This window comes from Artemia sp. Qi Xiang Cuo, chromosome 13 (genome assembly GCF_049724085.1).
Source record: "Artemia sp. Qi Xiang Cuo chromosome 13, ASM4972408v1, whole genome shotgun sequence".
Classification (NCBI taxonomy): Eukaryota; Metazoa; Arthropoda; class Branchiopoda; order Anostraca; family Artemiidae; genus Artemia; species Artemia sp. Qi Xiang Cuo.
This window is the reverse complement of record NC_142806.1, coordinates 69,247,097-69,265,461: the sequence shown is the minus strand read 5'-3', so window position 1 is coordinate 69,265,461 and position 18,365 is coordinate 69,247,097.

Sequence of the window (18,365 nt, the reverse complement as noted above, 5' to 3'; positions counted from 1 at the left end):
GGTAGAGGGATTAATTCCAGTTGGTGTAGTCCATTCCTGAGCTAATGTACTCTCCATTTTCCAAATCATTCAACAAATTTTCAATTTTAACTTTTAACAGGAGTGAATCAGTGTCGTCACAATACACCTTACAAGTACATTCTACTTGCAATCAGTGTTTTTAGTCGCTATGCATAGGCGATTCCATTGCGGTCAAAGAGAGGTATTGAAGTTGCTCAGGCTGTAGAAAGTATTCTCGAACAAGACTCATATAAAAAATTCAAACGGATAGGGGTAGCAAATATTTTAATCCCCATGTTAAAAAAGTACTAATGAAATATATACAATGTTCTGTCTTAGTCATAGTCCTATAAAGGCTGCATTGGCCGAACGATTGATAAAAACTATTTGACTTTTAATTTCAAGATATTGTACATTGAAAAATACACCTGCTTTTATTCATGATTTAGATAAAATCATGTCAATTTATAATCAACAACCTAATCGATCATTGTCCAACTCAACCCCAACGGAAGTTCATCATTCTGATCATCATACATTTGATATTTTTCTTAAACAATATTCCAATGAACTGATCGTGAAGAAAAAATTCCATGTTGGTGATACTGTTCGAATTAATAGAACAACTAATGTTTTTGAAAAGGGTAATTACTGAACTTTCTAAAGTGGTAAAAATCTGAGACATCAAACTTGTAACTTATCGTCTGCGAGATACCAAAGATGAAAAGATTTTCGGTGGCTTTTATGACTATGAACTACAAAAAGTTAAAAGTAATAGTGAAATCTATCAAATTGAAAAGATATTAAAGACTCGTACTCGCAAGGGTAAGAAACAGTTACTTGTTCGGTGGCTAGGATACAACTCTGATTTTTATTCTGGGATCAGTGTTGAAGATATTGACAATGCTCGATGATTTCTATGTAATAATTACGTCCAACATTTCCGATCTCCTTTACAATGACTTGAATAAAACACGTGATTTTCGGCGGAAACTCTCCCCAGCCATCAAATATGACGATGCGTATGAAGTGCCTCTTGTCGACTGCATTCTCAAAAATACCTATGATATCCTAAGAAAGGATCGCAAATATGATATAAAAATTAGACCCTATGATTGGCCGCCACCCCCACGTGATCAAGAAGAAATTCAAAAGATCAAGTGATTGGATTATCCGTATGTTGAAATACCATACGAGGAGCTCAGTTGTATGAATGATTTGTGTCGTTCAATCAATAAAACAGTTTCTGCTCGTAAAAAAGGAGCGTTTTATTTCAACTATTCAAATGAAGAGGGCAAGATCTACATTAGTTCACCAATTGCCAATGAAAAGGTTATTCTCAATGACAATCTAAAAGATGTTCTTGGCTTTAAACTTAATATAATCAATGGTAAAAGTGCCGGAAACTCTAATGTTATTTTTTCTGAATATCCACCAGCCTCATCCTCGGACACTTGTATATTTCTCTATGAATCATTTGTTGAATCGTCGAGAGTTGGCAATAGCAATGTCCTTCTCCTGCGATCTCTTGAACGACAAACCAATCAAGATCATATTCATCATTACAATAGAAAGCATCTTCAGTATGTGCCCGTAAACATTTCATATCTGGAACTCTGTCAGTTAACACTAAGAACTGAATTAGGTGATCCTCCTTCAATATCAAAAGGTTTAGCTGTGATTACATGTCATTTTCGACCCATCGTCATCACTGCCTAAAATAAACAATAGAAGAATTCCATTTGTCTGTCGTGACATCAACTGCTATGTTAGTGCTCTGAGTCCACGTCTTATAGGTCATGGATTGGACCTTTACAAGAGACGTACTAAAGTGTCTGGCTATGGTCTTGATAGTTGGTTTCTAGGCTATTTTGTTCTGCACTACCCCTTGCCAGAAAATATTTTGTACCTGTTCCATCAAATTTTACTGTCTCAACACTACAGGACTGGGGATCGGGTAAAAATTTCAACTAGAGTGTTAAAGAAAATATTAGATCTTCAGCAAGAGTGGTTGGTGAGGAATTAAAATCTCAGCAAAATGAGAAGGGATTAAAAAGGATGTTTGGGCATCATTCACTCATCAGTCTCAACCCAGGCGGGAAGCGAACGACATCAACAACGACTCTGAGGCATCAAACAAAGAAGACCAATAAAAATAAGAAGAAGAAGATCGTTAGATCAAAGAAGGGTCTCTTCTCTTAAGATGACCTATCTCCCCCACAAAGAATCGCATCCATCAATCTCCTCCTCATTGAATCAATTCAATGCTGAAAATTTTGGGGTTAGTGTCAAGTATAGCTACTATGAACAGTTCCATCCTCAACAACCCCTCTTGAAGAATATACACTTTCAGATATTTTCCAATGAGGACTAGTTTCATTGATTTATCATCAAAATTTACTGGTCTAACTGTTGTTGTGAAGAAAAAGTAAGAAAATACAATTCCGAGTTCTGCCGATGGCCGGTCCTAAAAAAAATGTGTTCTACACAGCTTATTCACACACATTAATGTCTTCGGTAATGAAATATGTGTAAGTAATAGCAATAATTACCCCCCAATGTCAAGATTGACCTAAAGTTGCATCTAGCTCTGTCAAATTGCATTTTTAGAAAAACTTTTGCTACATTACCTGATGTAAATGTCATTATCACTTCGGCAAATCTTCATTTTCGAAAAAAAAGAAGTTTTGAGCTCTGTTGCACTGTCAGTGGAAAGCTAAGAGCCAATGGTAACAACATTAAACTTCTTGTACCCTGTACGATCACCAATCACCGTCACATTGCCAATGGCTCTCGCAGCTATATCAATTCATCATTTATCAACGGAGAAATCCAATCAAAATTTGCTTTGGTCTTGTGAAGAGTGCCAGTGTCGTTGGATCCTGGACTGCACCCCCCATGACTTTAAATTTTCTTGGTCTATCTAGCCTTGGGTGCAAAATGAATGGAATCGCACAGTACACTCTTTCATTTGATAAGAAATCCTAAAGAGCTCTGTATGAGTTGACCGTGCAATCATTAGATCATGATTCACAGCTATTTGAAAATGGAATAACCGATTCAATGTTTTCAAAAAATCATGGTGTAATTGTTTTCGACCTGTCCGGCACCCAGGATATGAGCATAGCATGAACGGGGAATGTAAGTTTAGAGTACGGAATGTACGGCACCCAGGATATGAGCATAGTACGAACGGGGAATGTACGTCTAGAGTGCACATTTGCCAATGCCTTGACTGAGAGTATCACGCTAATATCATTGAGTCAATTTGAAACCTATTGGGAAATCACACCCGACGGCAGTGTTCTACTAGACCTAGCACCATGAACACAAACCAAAAAATCAGCATATTTAATATGGATTTATACATGTCCCAGTACAAGTCCTATTGCATACCATCAGATTTCACTGAAAAAATTACAAATGTTAACAATACCCTAATTATTGTTAATAGCAGTCCATCGACTTTGAAGACAGGTCATTGGCTATGCATCATTGAAACAGCGAAGAATATTGAATTTTTTTATCCTCTTGGCCTATCATATAAATTCTATGCTCCACACATCAAACACTTTATTGAGAGCAGCGGGAAAACTATTATTCAAAATCAGAGGAGAGTACAAGATTTAACGACTAAAACATGTGGCTTTCATGCACTACTCTTTTTCATGTTCAGATGTCGTGCCTATCCCTACAAGCAGTTTCTTAGCATTTCCGTTGACTTTCCTCAATTGAATGACTTTCTAGTGGAAAATATATTTTCAAGCGTGTTTAATATTGATTTTAGTGCCCTACGAATAAAATGTTCTAAAAATATGTGTATTATTGTTTATTAATAAAAATAATGTCATTACATGATAAAAAATGGCTTGTCTACTCTTTAGATTTCATCTTCTACTACGTATAGGTATTTGTCGAGAACAACTAATGCAGGTAGATTATCTGAATTCAGAGTATACTGATCCTCATGTGTTGCAATGTCAGGGTCACATTTTCTACAGTACAGTGTAACTTCACTCTTATCATATCTCTGTGTATAGTCAATGATACTATTCTCATTCATTTTGTAAAATTCGCATGTTTCAATTTGCCTATTTGAAGCAATGTCACATACAGTGTCCTTAAGTGGTGAATCACACTCCGTAACAGTCAAATAAAAATCAGAAGGCTTGTAATCATATCAGCCAGTGTCTTCACAACGATGACGTACAAACCAAATTCTTTTGTTGTTGCAACAGTTCAAACGTAGACCAGGCTCCCCTTCCCAGAACAATCTAAAGCCGCGACAATACCTGTCTCATAGCAATAAGCTAGAATTACGCTTAGGATTCTTTCCAATCATACCAGGATATGTATTCTACCCCTGATAACATTTAGCATAGTGGTAATTGGAGCATAGGTGTCCTCTAGGATGAGAGTCACACGCTCCTTCAAGACAGGAATTACAACCTTTAATTTGTATGGCATATCCTCTATGGAATTTACACGGATTACATAATCTGCACTTTTCATCATACTCTTCAATCATTGTACAATTCTCACATGATGACCAGCTGCCCAGTGTATATATGCATAGTGGACATTCATGGAACATTTTTTCATGAGTTGGCACTCTCATCGCCAAAATGAAACTGAGCTATGATCAACAAATTGAGTGGGATAGAGAGAGGGAGGAGTAAATCATCCTTGAACAGAATCTTTCTCGCGAAAAAAGTCTTAAATTTCTAAGCTAGTGTGTGTTTATAAAAAAATCCACAATATCATTTTGTCTCGTCGCGATTTATATATGAATAATTTTTATAAATGCCATTGTACCACAACGTAAAAGCTTCATGCAATAATCTAATGGCGGAGAATCAGTTTTCATTATATCGATAAGCATTCCTGGAGAAAATATCTTCCTTTGAACTGATAACTTTAGAAAATCATCAAATAGAATCAAATGTTTTTACATAAACACAAGATTCCCCATGATTTTCTCTTTTGCAAATCCATCCATTTTTTTACAGTCCTAACACTCTCACATCCAACTTCAGACTAACTAGGATTTCATGAGTTGGCACTCTCACCGCCAAAAGAAACTGAGCTACGATCAACAAATTGAGTTGGGATAGAGAGAGGGAGGAGCAAATCCCCCTTGAACATTATCTTTCTGGTGAAAAAAGTCTTAGATTTCTAAGCTGTTTGTGTTTAAAAACATATCAGCTATTTCATCTTGCCCTCTCATGATTACTATGTCAATAAATTTTGTAAATTCCTTTGGACCACGACGTAAAATCTTCATGCAATAATCTAATGACGGAAAATAAGTTTTCATTATATCGATAAGCATTCCTCGTGAAAATATCTTCCTTTGAACTGATAACTTTAGAAAATCATCAAATAGAATCAAATGTTTTTACATAAACACAAGATTCCCCATGATTTTCTCTTTTGCAAATCTATCCATTTTTTTAGAGTCCTAACAGTCTCACATCCAACTTCAGACTAACCAGGATTCCTTTTCTACTATAAAAAATATACACTAGCCTACTATAGAGAAAAAAATATCTTCGATTTAGAAACAATTTTATTGAGTATAATTACAACAATAATAATCACTGATTCAATTTATTTTCCTCAATATATTTAAATAGTGTATCTAATGCAGCTTGAAGTCTATTCATGTGCGCAATGTTCAGTTTCGCAGCAAAGCATAATTGCTCCTCCAATTTAACTTTTCTCCATAATATCACATATATTGCATAGATATCGTCCCATCCAAGGCATAGTCTACATCCTCGTGCTATTTCCACTGCCACGTTTGGTACTCTCGCCCTTGTATTATTGCTGCTACCTGCTCTACCATCAAGCTCCAATAGTGTAAATGTACCACTCATTTTCTTTACTAATTTCGTCTCAAATAAACTGCTCTCTCTAAATTCAATTCTCTTACTAATATGAACTACAATGAAAATCACTCCTGATATTTGAATCAAATTACTAATCAAGTTACCGTATATGGAGTACTCTCTGTATCCGTTGTCTATGATTGGCCCAGAAAATAGGCGTTGGCTCAGAAATCTTTCTGCTAAGGCATATACCAGTCCTAGTAATAGATGAATGACCGTGGTAATGGATATATCGTTGAAAATGCGCACATATCCATGCCTCAGGCATGTAGGTTTCCTTTTGCAGTTGAAACCTTATACAAGCTTACTACTAACATGTTCAATGTAGGCAAGTATAGTTTGGTACGTGCGAAATAACGAAAAACATATGTCAAGTAAAAACGAAGGAAAAAAAAGACTAAAACCAAAAGCGGATAATTTTCAGCCAGCGGACAAACGAAAAACAAAACAAACATTTTGGAAAAGACCCCAATTAACCTATATGTAAATATATTGTTTGAGTACTGAGAACATATACACATTGTGGAAATACATGCGGAAATCCGTCCGTATTTTTTCGAACGATGGCCCAGAAAACCTGGTTTTAAGACAAAGTCTTCAAATGAATGCATCAGCGTGACCTGAGTCGTCAAGATGAGGACGAGTTCTAAAAGAAGAATGTTGGCTAATTTGACTTTTGCTTTAGTCCTGATACTGCAAAGGAGGCGCAGAGGCAAACAGAGAAAGAAATTCAGTGAAACAGAAAGGCAAACAGAGAACAGGTAATTCAGAGAAAGGCCAACAGAGAACAGAAACCATAATTTATAGGAACAGGAGGTGGTGGGTTCGAGCAAGGCAGGTGTTGTAGAGCAATAGAGAGCCAAATGACGCCATTTTCTTGTTTTTTTTTTATAGCCTGGGTGAGTAGTATTATACAAACTGGGATAGCCTTGAACGGGAAGGCATCATAACCGCCAGGACCCCTATCATCAGGACATCGACAAAATCCGTCATAACATTGACAAAAAAATCCGTCAAAACCACTAACAATCAAAACATCTAAAATTTTTAAACTTTAGTGTTTTGGGGACTAGGGGGAGAAGGTAACTAGGTTGGGTTGGGTTACTTATTTAATATATGCTATGCTTTACCCCCATCTCCTTGATTTGCAAATATTTAGCTGAAATTTGCTTTTAAACTATTTTATACTTATTACTGTATATAAACTTATAAATTTTTTGTCGCTGTTATGACGTTAAGTGCTTGTGACGGTTAGTCGAAATGGTAGCACCCATAAATGCACTTATTATAAATAAGTGAATTAAAGCCAAAAATACGGCCATGAACACAAAAAGAGTGGAAATATAATAAACTTACATCGGCAGTTACCCTTAAGGAAAGGAGAGGGAAAACGCTGATTAAAAAAACAAATATAACGAACTTCCATCAGCCATCATCAACAAATATTTAAATGAACCATACACTTAAAACAGGTTATTTAATTTTTTTCGACAGGAACAACAATAAAGCTTGGAACTAACAGACATCAATCCATATATGTGGGAGAGAAGTGCTACCATTTCGTCAGCTCTCTCTCTTTTATGCTAAAATTTGACTTTTTGTCATAATTCTTTAAGAAAGACCGCTCAAACACAATAGCCGTTGAATTTTAATGAGAAGTGTTTAGCGAGACCTTTAAGACGGCCCCCCTCCCAACTTTTTCTTACTATCGGCTGAAAAAATTACGTTTTTTTTGTTATTATATCATAAAAAAGATCCGTTTTTGAAGTTATAAAAAAAAAACTTCAAAAAGAAATGAAGTTTTTGATGATCCATAGTCATGGTTTTATTCATTTAATTAAATTTAAAAAAACAAGTTTTTTTCAACTAAAAGTAAGGAGCAACATTAAAACTTAAAATGAACAGAAATTATTCCGTATATTATTGGGATTGCCTCCTCCTCAACGCCTCGCTCTTTACGCTAAAGTTTTTTAGTACCTTTGAAAAAAGCTTCTTATTGTTCTAATTAAACAACCCTTATGTTTCAGTAGTCGTTTGTAAAAAAATTAAAGGGACAAAATTCAAACTTTATCGTAAAGAGCGAGGTGTTGAGGACAATCCCCTTCATGCACATAATAATTTTTGTTCGTTTTAAGTTTTAATGTTGCTCCTTACTTTCAATTGAAAAAACTTGTTTGTTTTTTTAATTTAGTTTCTGATTGTTTTTAAGTAATGCCAGGAAAGCTGGCCCAAACCCCATTGAGAAACCCTCCTCCCCACAAAAATATTCTCTAGACAATTCAACCCCGGTGAAAACTTACCTCAGACAATTACCCTATACAACTCCACGCGTAAAATTGAGACGGAAAAGAGAAATGAAGACATTTAAAAAGAAATTTGTATCGGAATTCTGGCAAAGTCCCCCATTGTATAATTTCCCCTGAAAAGTTCACTCCCTGGATACTTAACTCCCCATTGAAAATTCCCTCTTGGAAAACCCCCAGCAAAAAATTCCCCCCCCCCCTACCGAAAATGTATACATACTTCACAATAACAAATACTATGTGTAAAAAAGGCAAATTTCATGACTTAAAGAGCTTTGCCCTGGGGCTCTGTGGGGGGGGGGTCATTTTATATCCAAAGATATAGTTATTAGGCCTTTCAACTATGATGAGCAAAATGGCTATCTCAAAATATTAGATCGGACGACTTTGGAAAAAAGGGGCGGGGGAAAGGGCCAGGTTGCCCTGCAATCTTTTTGGTCACTTAAAAAGCGCACTAAAATTTATAATTTTCTTTCAACTGAGCCCTCACACGATATTCTAGGACCACTGGGTCGATACGATCACCCCTGGGAAAAAAACAACAAAAAAACACGTTTTCATGATCTTTCTTCTGGCAAAAAAAAAAAAAAAAATCCACATTTTTGCAGATGCTTGAAACCACTACTGTAGGGTTTTCTGATATGCTGAAATTCATGGTGTGATATTCATTAGGATTCCAATACTTGTATGGGGCATTTCCCCTTTTTCTCCGAAATCTGGCAAATGTTTCTCAAGCTCGTAGCCTTTAATAAGTAAGACTAAACTTAATGAAACTTATATATTTAAAATCATCATAATAAGCCAATTATTTTGAAATATCTATTGGTGTAAAAAATCCGTTTTCTAGAGTTTCGGTTACTATTGGGCCGGGTTTCTTCTCACTTACAGTTCGTTACCATGAACTGTTTGAAACCTGGCCAAGAATCGGTCCTGATTTGACCATATCGTTGCGGCAAAGGTAGAGACTTTCTAGCTCAAAAACGGACTGATACTCCGCACGTATTTCTGCAATGTTTAGTCATGCACTATGAAAATTTTGGTCGGTTCGCACGTACATTTTTTCATATTATTTCGCACGTACAAAGGTTAGTATACGATACCAAACCATAGTCTACAAATTACCAGTGGCTGACTCTTTTTGGCTGTTGGTGGACCTCCTTCCAATCACAGTAGAGAGAATATACAGTATCGACAAAGGCTATGCTCTCCGTTAAAAAAAAAACGTGAAACACATTTAAAACCACACGATTCATACTCCACCTTCGCGCGTGCGTGATTCTCAGACCCTATACGTGGGTTATATCGATTTGCTCAGACCCTATACGTGGGGTATAAAATGTGTCGTATCATAGGCAGCGCAGTAGCGCTGCCTAAGTAAAGGACGATGTTGGCACAATGTATTATTCCTTTTTTTGTTGGTCTTAGACCAGGGCACTTCGTATCGAAGGAGTTGTCGTAGAAACTTGGAAAAGGGCTCATTTTATTGGAAATTGGAAGGGCTTTTGCCCATTTTAACAGTCAAAAGTGATTGGAGACAACTAAAACCCATTTCACGCCCACCATTTCACCAAACACATCCAATCAAAATTTTGAGATAGCCATTTTGTTCAACATAGTTGAAAGATCTAGAAATTATGTCTTTGAGGAGGATATTCCAGCCACAGTCCTCAGGGCAAGGATTGTATTTTATGTCCTGTAGGCATATAAAATTTTTATTGAAACCATTGTCGTAGAAACTTCATTCAATTGGAAATTGAAATGGCTAGTGCCCTTTTTAATAGTTGAAAGTAATTGGAGGGCAATTAACCCCTCTCTCATGCCCACCATTTCCCCAAACACATGCAATCAAAATTTTGAGATATCTATTTTGTTCAACGCAGTTGAAAGTTTGGGAAATTAGGTCTTTGAGGATGATAACCCCCTCACAGCCCTCAGGGCGAGTGTTGTAATTTATGCTTTGAGTAGAGATGACCCTAAAGCTCCGACCGGGACTCCTAATATGGGCATAGAGTCATTAGGGAGAATGATTGCGTAATGGGGTCAATGACCTCTTTCTCCATGACCTCTTTCTTCAGGTGTGTTTTTGGCACGCCCTCAGCGAATGTTATGATCCAGAAATAGTATTTGTTGTTGTTATTCGAGCCAAATGTTATGAGGTTCTCGGATACAGTTAATTAATGTCTGACAGATGACGTCAAGTTAATTAATGACCTCACATTTCCAAAGAGAAAAGTCTCCAGTAAACAGTTAAATCACAGATGATTTCATGATTGATTGATTGACATGGAAGTGGAATTAATTGGAGTTCTCACAAGAGAATTGATTCACGGGCAGATGTTTTGATCTTAGCGTAGTAAAAGGTTTCCAAATAATTTGAAATGCATTAGCGCAGAGATGCAAAACAAAAGGAACATGCTGAAATTCCGTTTAGGGATTATTTGGGCGAAACCGTTGTAGCTATTTTATGGAATTATTTCGGCGAAACAGCTAGAGACATTATAAAATATGAATTTTGAAGAGATTTTGGAGGAGGTTTTGAGTGTGGTCGTTATAATACACAAGTTTCAATTGAACAGTGTTGTGAGGTCCTCTACCCCAACCCAAAGGGCCCCGATTGCTCTACCCCAATCCCCAAGGGTTCCAATCCCCCTACCCCAACCCCGAAGGAAGCCACCGGTCCTCAAAGGTTCTCTGGGCTTCCAAAGGACCCCCCGGATCCCCAAAGGCCCTCATCCCGGCCCCAAAGGCCCCCCAGGGTCCCAAAGGGACCCCCCGCCCCCCCAAGGGCCCCCCGCCCCCCAAACGCCCCCCCCCGGTCCTCAAGGGTTCCCCAGACCCCCAACGGACCCACCAGGCCCCAAAGGGCCCAATCGGTGCTCAAGGGCCCCCCCGGACCCGCAAAGGTCCTCCACCCGTCCCCAACGGCCCTCACCCGGTCCCCAACGGTCCCCCAGGCACCCAAAGGCCCCCAGACCCGAAAAAGGCCAGACCCGAGCCCCCCAAGGCCCGCCCCAGTCCCCAAAGGGCCACCCGAACCCCCAACGCCCTCCCCCCGGCCCCCAAGGGCCTCCCCCGGCTCCCAGGGCTCCCAAAGGGCCCCGATTGCTCTACCCCAGCCCCGAAGGAAGCCTCCGGTCCCCAAAGGTCCCCCAGGCTCCCAAAGAACCTCCCGGACCCCCAAAGGCCCTCACCCGGTCCCCAAAGGTCCACCGGGCTCCCAAAGGGACCCCCGGTCCCCCAAAGGGCACCCCGGACCCTAAAGGTCCCCCCCGGTCCTCAAGGATCGCCCAGACCCCACCCGAACCCACCGGGCCCCAAAGGGCCCAATCGGTGCTCAAGAGCCCCCCGGACCCCCCAAGGCCAACTCCGGGCCCCCAAACGTCCATCGAGCTCCCAAAGGACCAATCGGTCCTCAAGGACCCTCTCAGACCCGCAAAGACCCTCCCCAGACCCCCAAAGGGCCCCCCCGGCCCCCAAAGGCCCACCCCCGGGCCTCAAGGGTCCCCCAGACCCCCCACGGACCCACCCGGCCCCAAAAGGCCCATTCGGTGCTCAAAGGCCCCCCCCTGGACCCTCCAAGGCCCTCCACCTTTCCCCAAAATCCCTCTCCCGGTCCCCAAAGGTCCCCCAGGCACCCAAAGGGCCCCAGACCCTAAAAAGGCCATACCCGAGCCCCCAAAGGCCCTCCCCAGTCCCCAAAGGTCCACCAGACCCCCAAAAGCCCTCCCCCAGGCCCCAAAGGCCCACCCCGGGCGCCCACGGCTCCCAAAGGGCCCCGATTGCTCTACCCCAACCCCGAAGGAATCCTCCTGTCCTCAAAGGTCCCCAGGCTCCCAAAGGACCCCCTCCCTGGACCCCCAAAGGCCCTCACCCAGTCCCCAAAGGTCCACCGGGCTCCCAAAGGGACCCCCGAACCCCCAAAGGGTCCCCCGGACCCCAAAGGTCCTCCCCCGGGCCTCAAGGGTCCCCCCAGACCCCCAACGGACCCACCCGGCCCCCAAGGGCCCAATCGGGGCGCAAGGGCCCTCCGGACCCCCAAAGGCCCTCACCCGATCCCCAAAGGTCCACCGGGCTCCCAAAGGACCAATCGGTCCTCAAGGACCCTCTCAGACCCGCAAAGACCCTCCCCAGGCCCCCAAAGGCCCATCCCGGTCCCCAAAGGTCCCCTCGGGCTCCCATATGACCCCCCCACCCCTCAAGGGGCCCCTGGCTCCCCAAAAGCCCACCCCGACCCCACCCAAGAGCCACCGCTCCCTTTTTAACACTTTTTATGGCTGTATTATATCCTTTTAGAACAAGTTCCTTTCATAATGTCATTCCTAAACCCATTTTCCAACTTGAAGTACCAATCCCTTCACTCACAACTATACTTTACAGCTTTTTGGATACCTCGACACCAAGAAATACTTTTCAAGGACCTTTTAAGAGCAAGTTACTTTCTTAATGTCCCTCCTAAACCCATTTTCCAACTTGAAGTACTTATCTTTTTCACCCACAACTATACTTTAAAGCTTTTTGGATACTCAACACCAAGAAATACTTTTCAAAGACCATTTCAGAGCAAGTTAATTTCTTAATATCCCTCCTAAACCCATTTTGCAACTTGAAGTACTTATCTTTTTCACCCGCAACTAAACTTTACAGCTTTTTGGATACCTCAACACCAAGAAATACTTTTCAAAAACCATTTCAGACCAAGTTCCTTTCTTAATATCCCTCCTAAACCCATTTTCCAACTTGAAGTACAAATCCCTTCCCTCACAACTATACTTTACAGCTTTTTTGATACCTCAACATCAAGAAATACTTTTCAAAGTCATTTCAGAGCAAGTTACTTTCTTAATGTCAGTCCTAAACCATTTTCAAACTTTAATTACTTATATTTTTCACACACAACTATACTTTACAGCTTTTTGGATACCTCAACACCAAGAAATACTTTTCAAAGACCATTTCAGAGCAAGTTACTTTCTTAATGTCCCTCCTAAACCCATTTTCCAACTTGAATTACTTATTTTTTTCATCCTCATCTATACTTTACAGCTTTTTGTATACCTCAACACCAAGAAAAAATTTTAAAAGACCATTTCAGATAAACTAACTTTCTTAATGTCACTCCTAAGCCCATTTTCCAACTTGAAGTAATTATATTTTTCATCACAACTATACCATACAGCTTTTTGGATACCTCAACACCAAGAAATACTTTTCAAAGACCATTTCAGAGCAAGTTACTTTCTTAATGTCCCTCCTAAACCCATTTTCCGACTTGAAGTACTTTTTTTTTCATCCACAACTGTACTTTACAGCATTTTGGTTACCTCAACACTAAGAAATACTTTTCAAAGACCATTTCAGAGCAAGTTAATTTCTTAATGTACTTCTAAATTTTACCAAAGAACACGCTCCAATTCTAATTTCTCCAGAGAAAACAAAAATCTTCCACTTCAGTTCTTTATTTCACAAAGACATAAAGAAATTTAAAGTTCAATTCTAATTTTTCGGTGGAAGATAGAAAAAGTAACACCATACTTGTGAATATTTTCACGGAAGATGAAAAGTTCTTGTTCAATTTTAAATTTTCACAACGAAGTGAAGAGAAGTTCAAGTTCTCTTCTGAACTTTACCAAAGAACACAATTCAATTCTAATTTCTTCAGAGAAAACAAAAATCTTCCACTTAAGTTCCTTATCTCACAAAGACATAAAGAAATTTAAAGTTCAATTCTAATTTTTCGATGGAAGATGGAAAAAGTAATACCATACTTGTGAATATTTTCACGGAAAATAAAAAATTTAAAGTTCAATTCTAAATTTTCTCAATGAAGATAGAAAAATTCAAGTTTTCTTCTGAATTTTACCAAAGAACACACTTCAATTCTAATTTTTCGGTGGAAGATAGAAAAAGTAACACCATACTTGTGAATATTTTCATGGAAGAGAAAAAGTTCTAGTTAAATTTTAAATTTTCACAACGAAGTGAAGAAAAGTTCAAGTTCTCTTCTGAACTTTACCAAAGAACACAATTCAATTCTAATTTCTTCAGAGAAAACAAAAATCTTCCACTTAAGTTCTTTATCTCACAAAGACATAAAGAAATTTAAAGTTCAATTCTAATTTTTCGATGGAAGATGGAAAAAGTAATACCATACTTGTGAATATTTTCACGGAAAATAAAAAATTTAAAGTTCAATTCTAAATTTTCTCAATGAAGATAGAAAAATTCAAGTTTTCTTCTGAATTTTACCAAAGAACACACTTCAATTCTAATTTCTCCAGAGAAAACAAAAATCTTCCACTTCAGTTCTTTATTTCACAAAGACATAAAGAAATTTAAAGTTCAATTCTAAATTTTTTTGGTGGAAGATAGAAAAAGTAATACCATACTTGTGAATATTGTCCCGGAAGATAAAAAGTTCTAGTTCAATTTACAGTTTCCTCAACGAAGTGAAGGAAAGTTCAAGTTCTATTCTGAATTTTACTAAAGAACACAATTGAATTTTAATTTCTCCAGAGAAAACAAAAATCTTTCACTTCAGTTCTTTATTTCACAAAGACATAAAGAAATTTAGAGTTCTATTCTAAATTTTTCCGTGGAAGATAGAAAAAGCAATACCATACTTGTGAATATTTTCCCGGAAGATAAAAAGTTCTAGTTCAATTTAAAATTTTCTCAACGAAGCGAAGAAAAATTCAAGTTCTCTTCTGAATTTTACCAAAGAACACACTTCAATTCTAATTTCTCCAGAGAAAATAAAAATCTTTCACTTCAGTTCTTTATTTCACAAAGACATAAAGAAATTTAAAGTTCAATTCTAATTTTTCGGTGGAAGATAGAAAAAGCAATACCATACTTGTGAATATTTTCCCGGAAAATAGAAATTTTCCACTTTAGTTCAGACTGTCCCGAAGAGATGAAAAAAATTTAAAGTTCTGTTCCAAATTTTTCTTAGAAGATAGAAAAGATCAAGTTTTCTTCTGAATTTTACCAAAGAACACACTTCAATTCTAATTTCTCCAGAGAAAATAAAAATCTTCCACTTCAGTTCTTTATTTCACAAAGACATAAAGAAATTTAAAGTTCAATTCTAAATTTTTCGGTGGGAGATAGAAAAAGTAATACCATACTTATGAATATTTTCACGGAAGATAAAAAGTTCTAGTTCAATTTAAAATTTTCTCAACGAAGTCAAGGAAAGTTTAAGTTCTCTTCTGAATTTTCTCAATGAACACACTTCAATTCTAATTTTTTCAGAGAAAACAAAAATCTTCCACTTCAGTTCCTTATTTCGCAAAGACATAAAGAAATTTAAAGTTCAAGTCTAAATTTTTCGATGGAAGATAGAAAAAGCAATACCATGCCTGTGAATATTTTCACGGAAGATAAAAAGTTATAGTTCAATTTAAAATTTTCTCAACGAAGTCAAGGAAAGTTCAAGTTCTCTTCTGAACTTTACCAAAGAACACACTTCAATTCTAATTTCTCCAGAGAAAACAAAAATCTTCCACTTCACTTCTTTATTTCACAATGACATAAAGAAATTTAAAGTTCAATTCTAAATTTTCGGTTGAAGATAGAAAAAGTAACACCATACTTGTGAATATTTTCATGGAAGATGAAAAGTTCTTGTTCAATTTTAAATTTTCCCAAAGAAGTGAAGAAAAGTTCAAGTTCTCTTCTGAACTTTACCAAAGAACACACTTCAATGCTAATTTCTCCAGAGAAAACAAAAATCTTCCACTTCAGTTCTTTATTTCACAAAGACATAAAGAAATTTAAAGTTCAATTCTAATTTTTCGATGGAAGATGGAAAAAGTAATACCATACTTGTGAATATTTTCACGGAAAATAAAAAGTTCTAGTTCAATTTAAAATTTTCTCAATGAAGTGAAGAAAAGTTCAAGTTCTCTTCTGAATTTTACCAAAGAACACACTACAATTTTAATTTTTCCAGAGAAAATAAAAATCTTTCACTTAAGTTCTTTATTTCACAATGACATAAAGAAATTTAAAGTTCAATTCTAAATTTTTCGGTGGAAGATAGAAAAAGTAATACCATACTTGTGAATATTTCCCCGGAAGGTAAAAAGTTCTAGTTCAATTTACAATTTCCTCAACGAAGTGAAGAAAAATTCAAGTTCTCTTCTGAATTTTAGTAAGGAAAACACTACAATTCCACTTTCGCCATAGAAAATAAAAATCTCCCACTTAAGTTCTTTATTTCACAATGACATAAAGAAAGTTAAAGTTCATTTCTAAATTTTTCGGTGGAAGATAAGAAAAAGTAAAACCATTCTTGTGAATATTTTAATGGAAGATGAAAAGTTCTAGTTCAATTTAAAATTTTCTTAAATTCAGTTCCGACTTTTCACATAGAGATGAAAAAAATTTAAAGTTCTGTTCCAAATTTTTCTTAGAAGATAGAAAAGATCAAGTCCTCTTCTGAATTTTACCAAAGAACACACTTCAATTCTAATTTCTCCAGAGAAAATAAAAATCTTCCACTTCAGTTCTTTATTTCACAAAGACATAAAGAAATTTAAAGTTCAATTCTAAATTTTTCGGTGGAAGATAGAAAAAGTAATACAATACATGTGAATATTTTCACGGAAGATAAAAAGTTCTAGTTCAATTTAAAATTTTCTAAACGACGTCAACGAAAGTTCAAGTTCTCTTCTGAATTTTCTCAATGAACACACTTCAATTCTAATTTCTCCAGAGAAAATAAAAATCTTCCACTTCAGTTCCTTATTTCGCAAAGACATAGAGAAATTCAAAGTTCAATTCTAAATTTTTCGCTGGAAGATAGAAAAAGTAATACCATACCTGTGAATATTTTCACGGAAAATAAAAATTTCTAGTTCAATTTTAAATTTCCTCAACGAAGTCAAGGAAAGTTCAAGTTCTCTTCTGAACTTTACCAAAGAACACACTTCAATTCTAATTTCTCCAGAGAAAACAAAAATCTTCCACCTCAGTTCTGTATTTCACAAAGACATAAAGAAATTTAAAGTTCAATTCTAATTTTTCGGTGGGTGATAGAAAAATTAATACCATACTTGTGATTTTTTTCACGGAAGATAAAAAGTTCTGGTTCAATTTTAAATTTCCCCGGAAGATAAAAAGTTCTAGTTCAACTTGCTATTATCTTTGTGAAAACACACAAACTCAGAAAAAATGTTCAATGTTCCTTTAGTACCTATGCAATTAGACTAAAAATGAAGATATTTATGCAGAGTTTCAACTCGCTATGGCTAAGTTTGCTAAAAACAAGCTATTTTCTTGCGAAAACACACAAAATCAGAAAAAATGTTCAATGTTCCTTTAGCACCTTCGCAATTAGGCTTAAATGAAGATATTTATGCAGAGTTTCAACTCGCTATGGCTAAGTTTGCTAAAAACAAGCTATTTTCTTGCGAAAACACACAAAATCAGAAAAAAATATTGTTAGGTTAGGTTAAGTTAGATTAGGTCAGATTAGCCTCCGTACGCGCGCATATAGGTTAGGTAAGATTGGATTAAGTTAGGTTAGGTTAAGTTAGGGTAGGTTAGATTAAGTTAGATTAGGTTAAGTTAGGTTAGGTTAGGTTAGATTAAGTTAGGTTAGGCTAGGTTAGCCTACGTACGCGCGCTTACGTAGGCTAACCTAGCCTAACCTAACTTAATCTAACCTAACCTAGCCTAACTTAACCTAATCTAACTTAATCTAACCTAACCTAACTTAACCTAACCTAACTTAATCCAACCTTACCTAACCTATCAGCGCGCGGACGTAGGCTAACCTAACCTAATCTAACTTAACCTAACCTAACAATATTTTTTCTGATTTTGTGTGTTTTCGCAAGAAAATAGCTTGTTTTTAGCAAACTTAGCCATAGCGAGTTGAAACTCTGCATAGATATCTTCATTTAAGCATAATTGCGTAGGTGCTTAAGGAACATTGAACATTTTTTCTGATTTTGTGTGTTTTCGCAAGAAAATAGCTTGTTTTTAGCAAACTTAGCCAAAGCGAGTTGAAACTCTGCATAAATATCTTAATTTTTAGTCTAATTGCGTAGGTACTAAAGGAACATTGAACATTTTTTCTGAGTTTGTGTGTTTTCACAAAGATAATAGCAAGTTGAACTAGAACTTTTTATCTTCCGGGGAAATTTAAAATTGAAGTAGAACT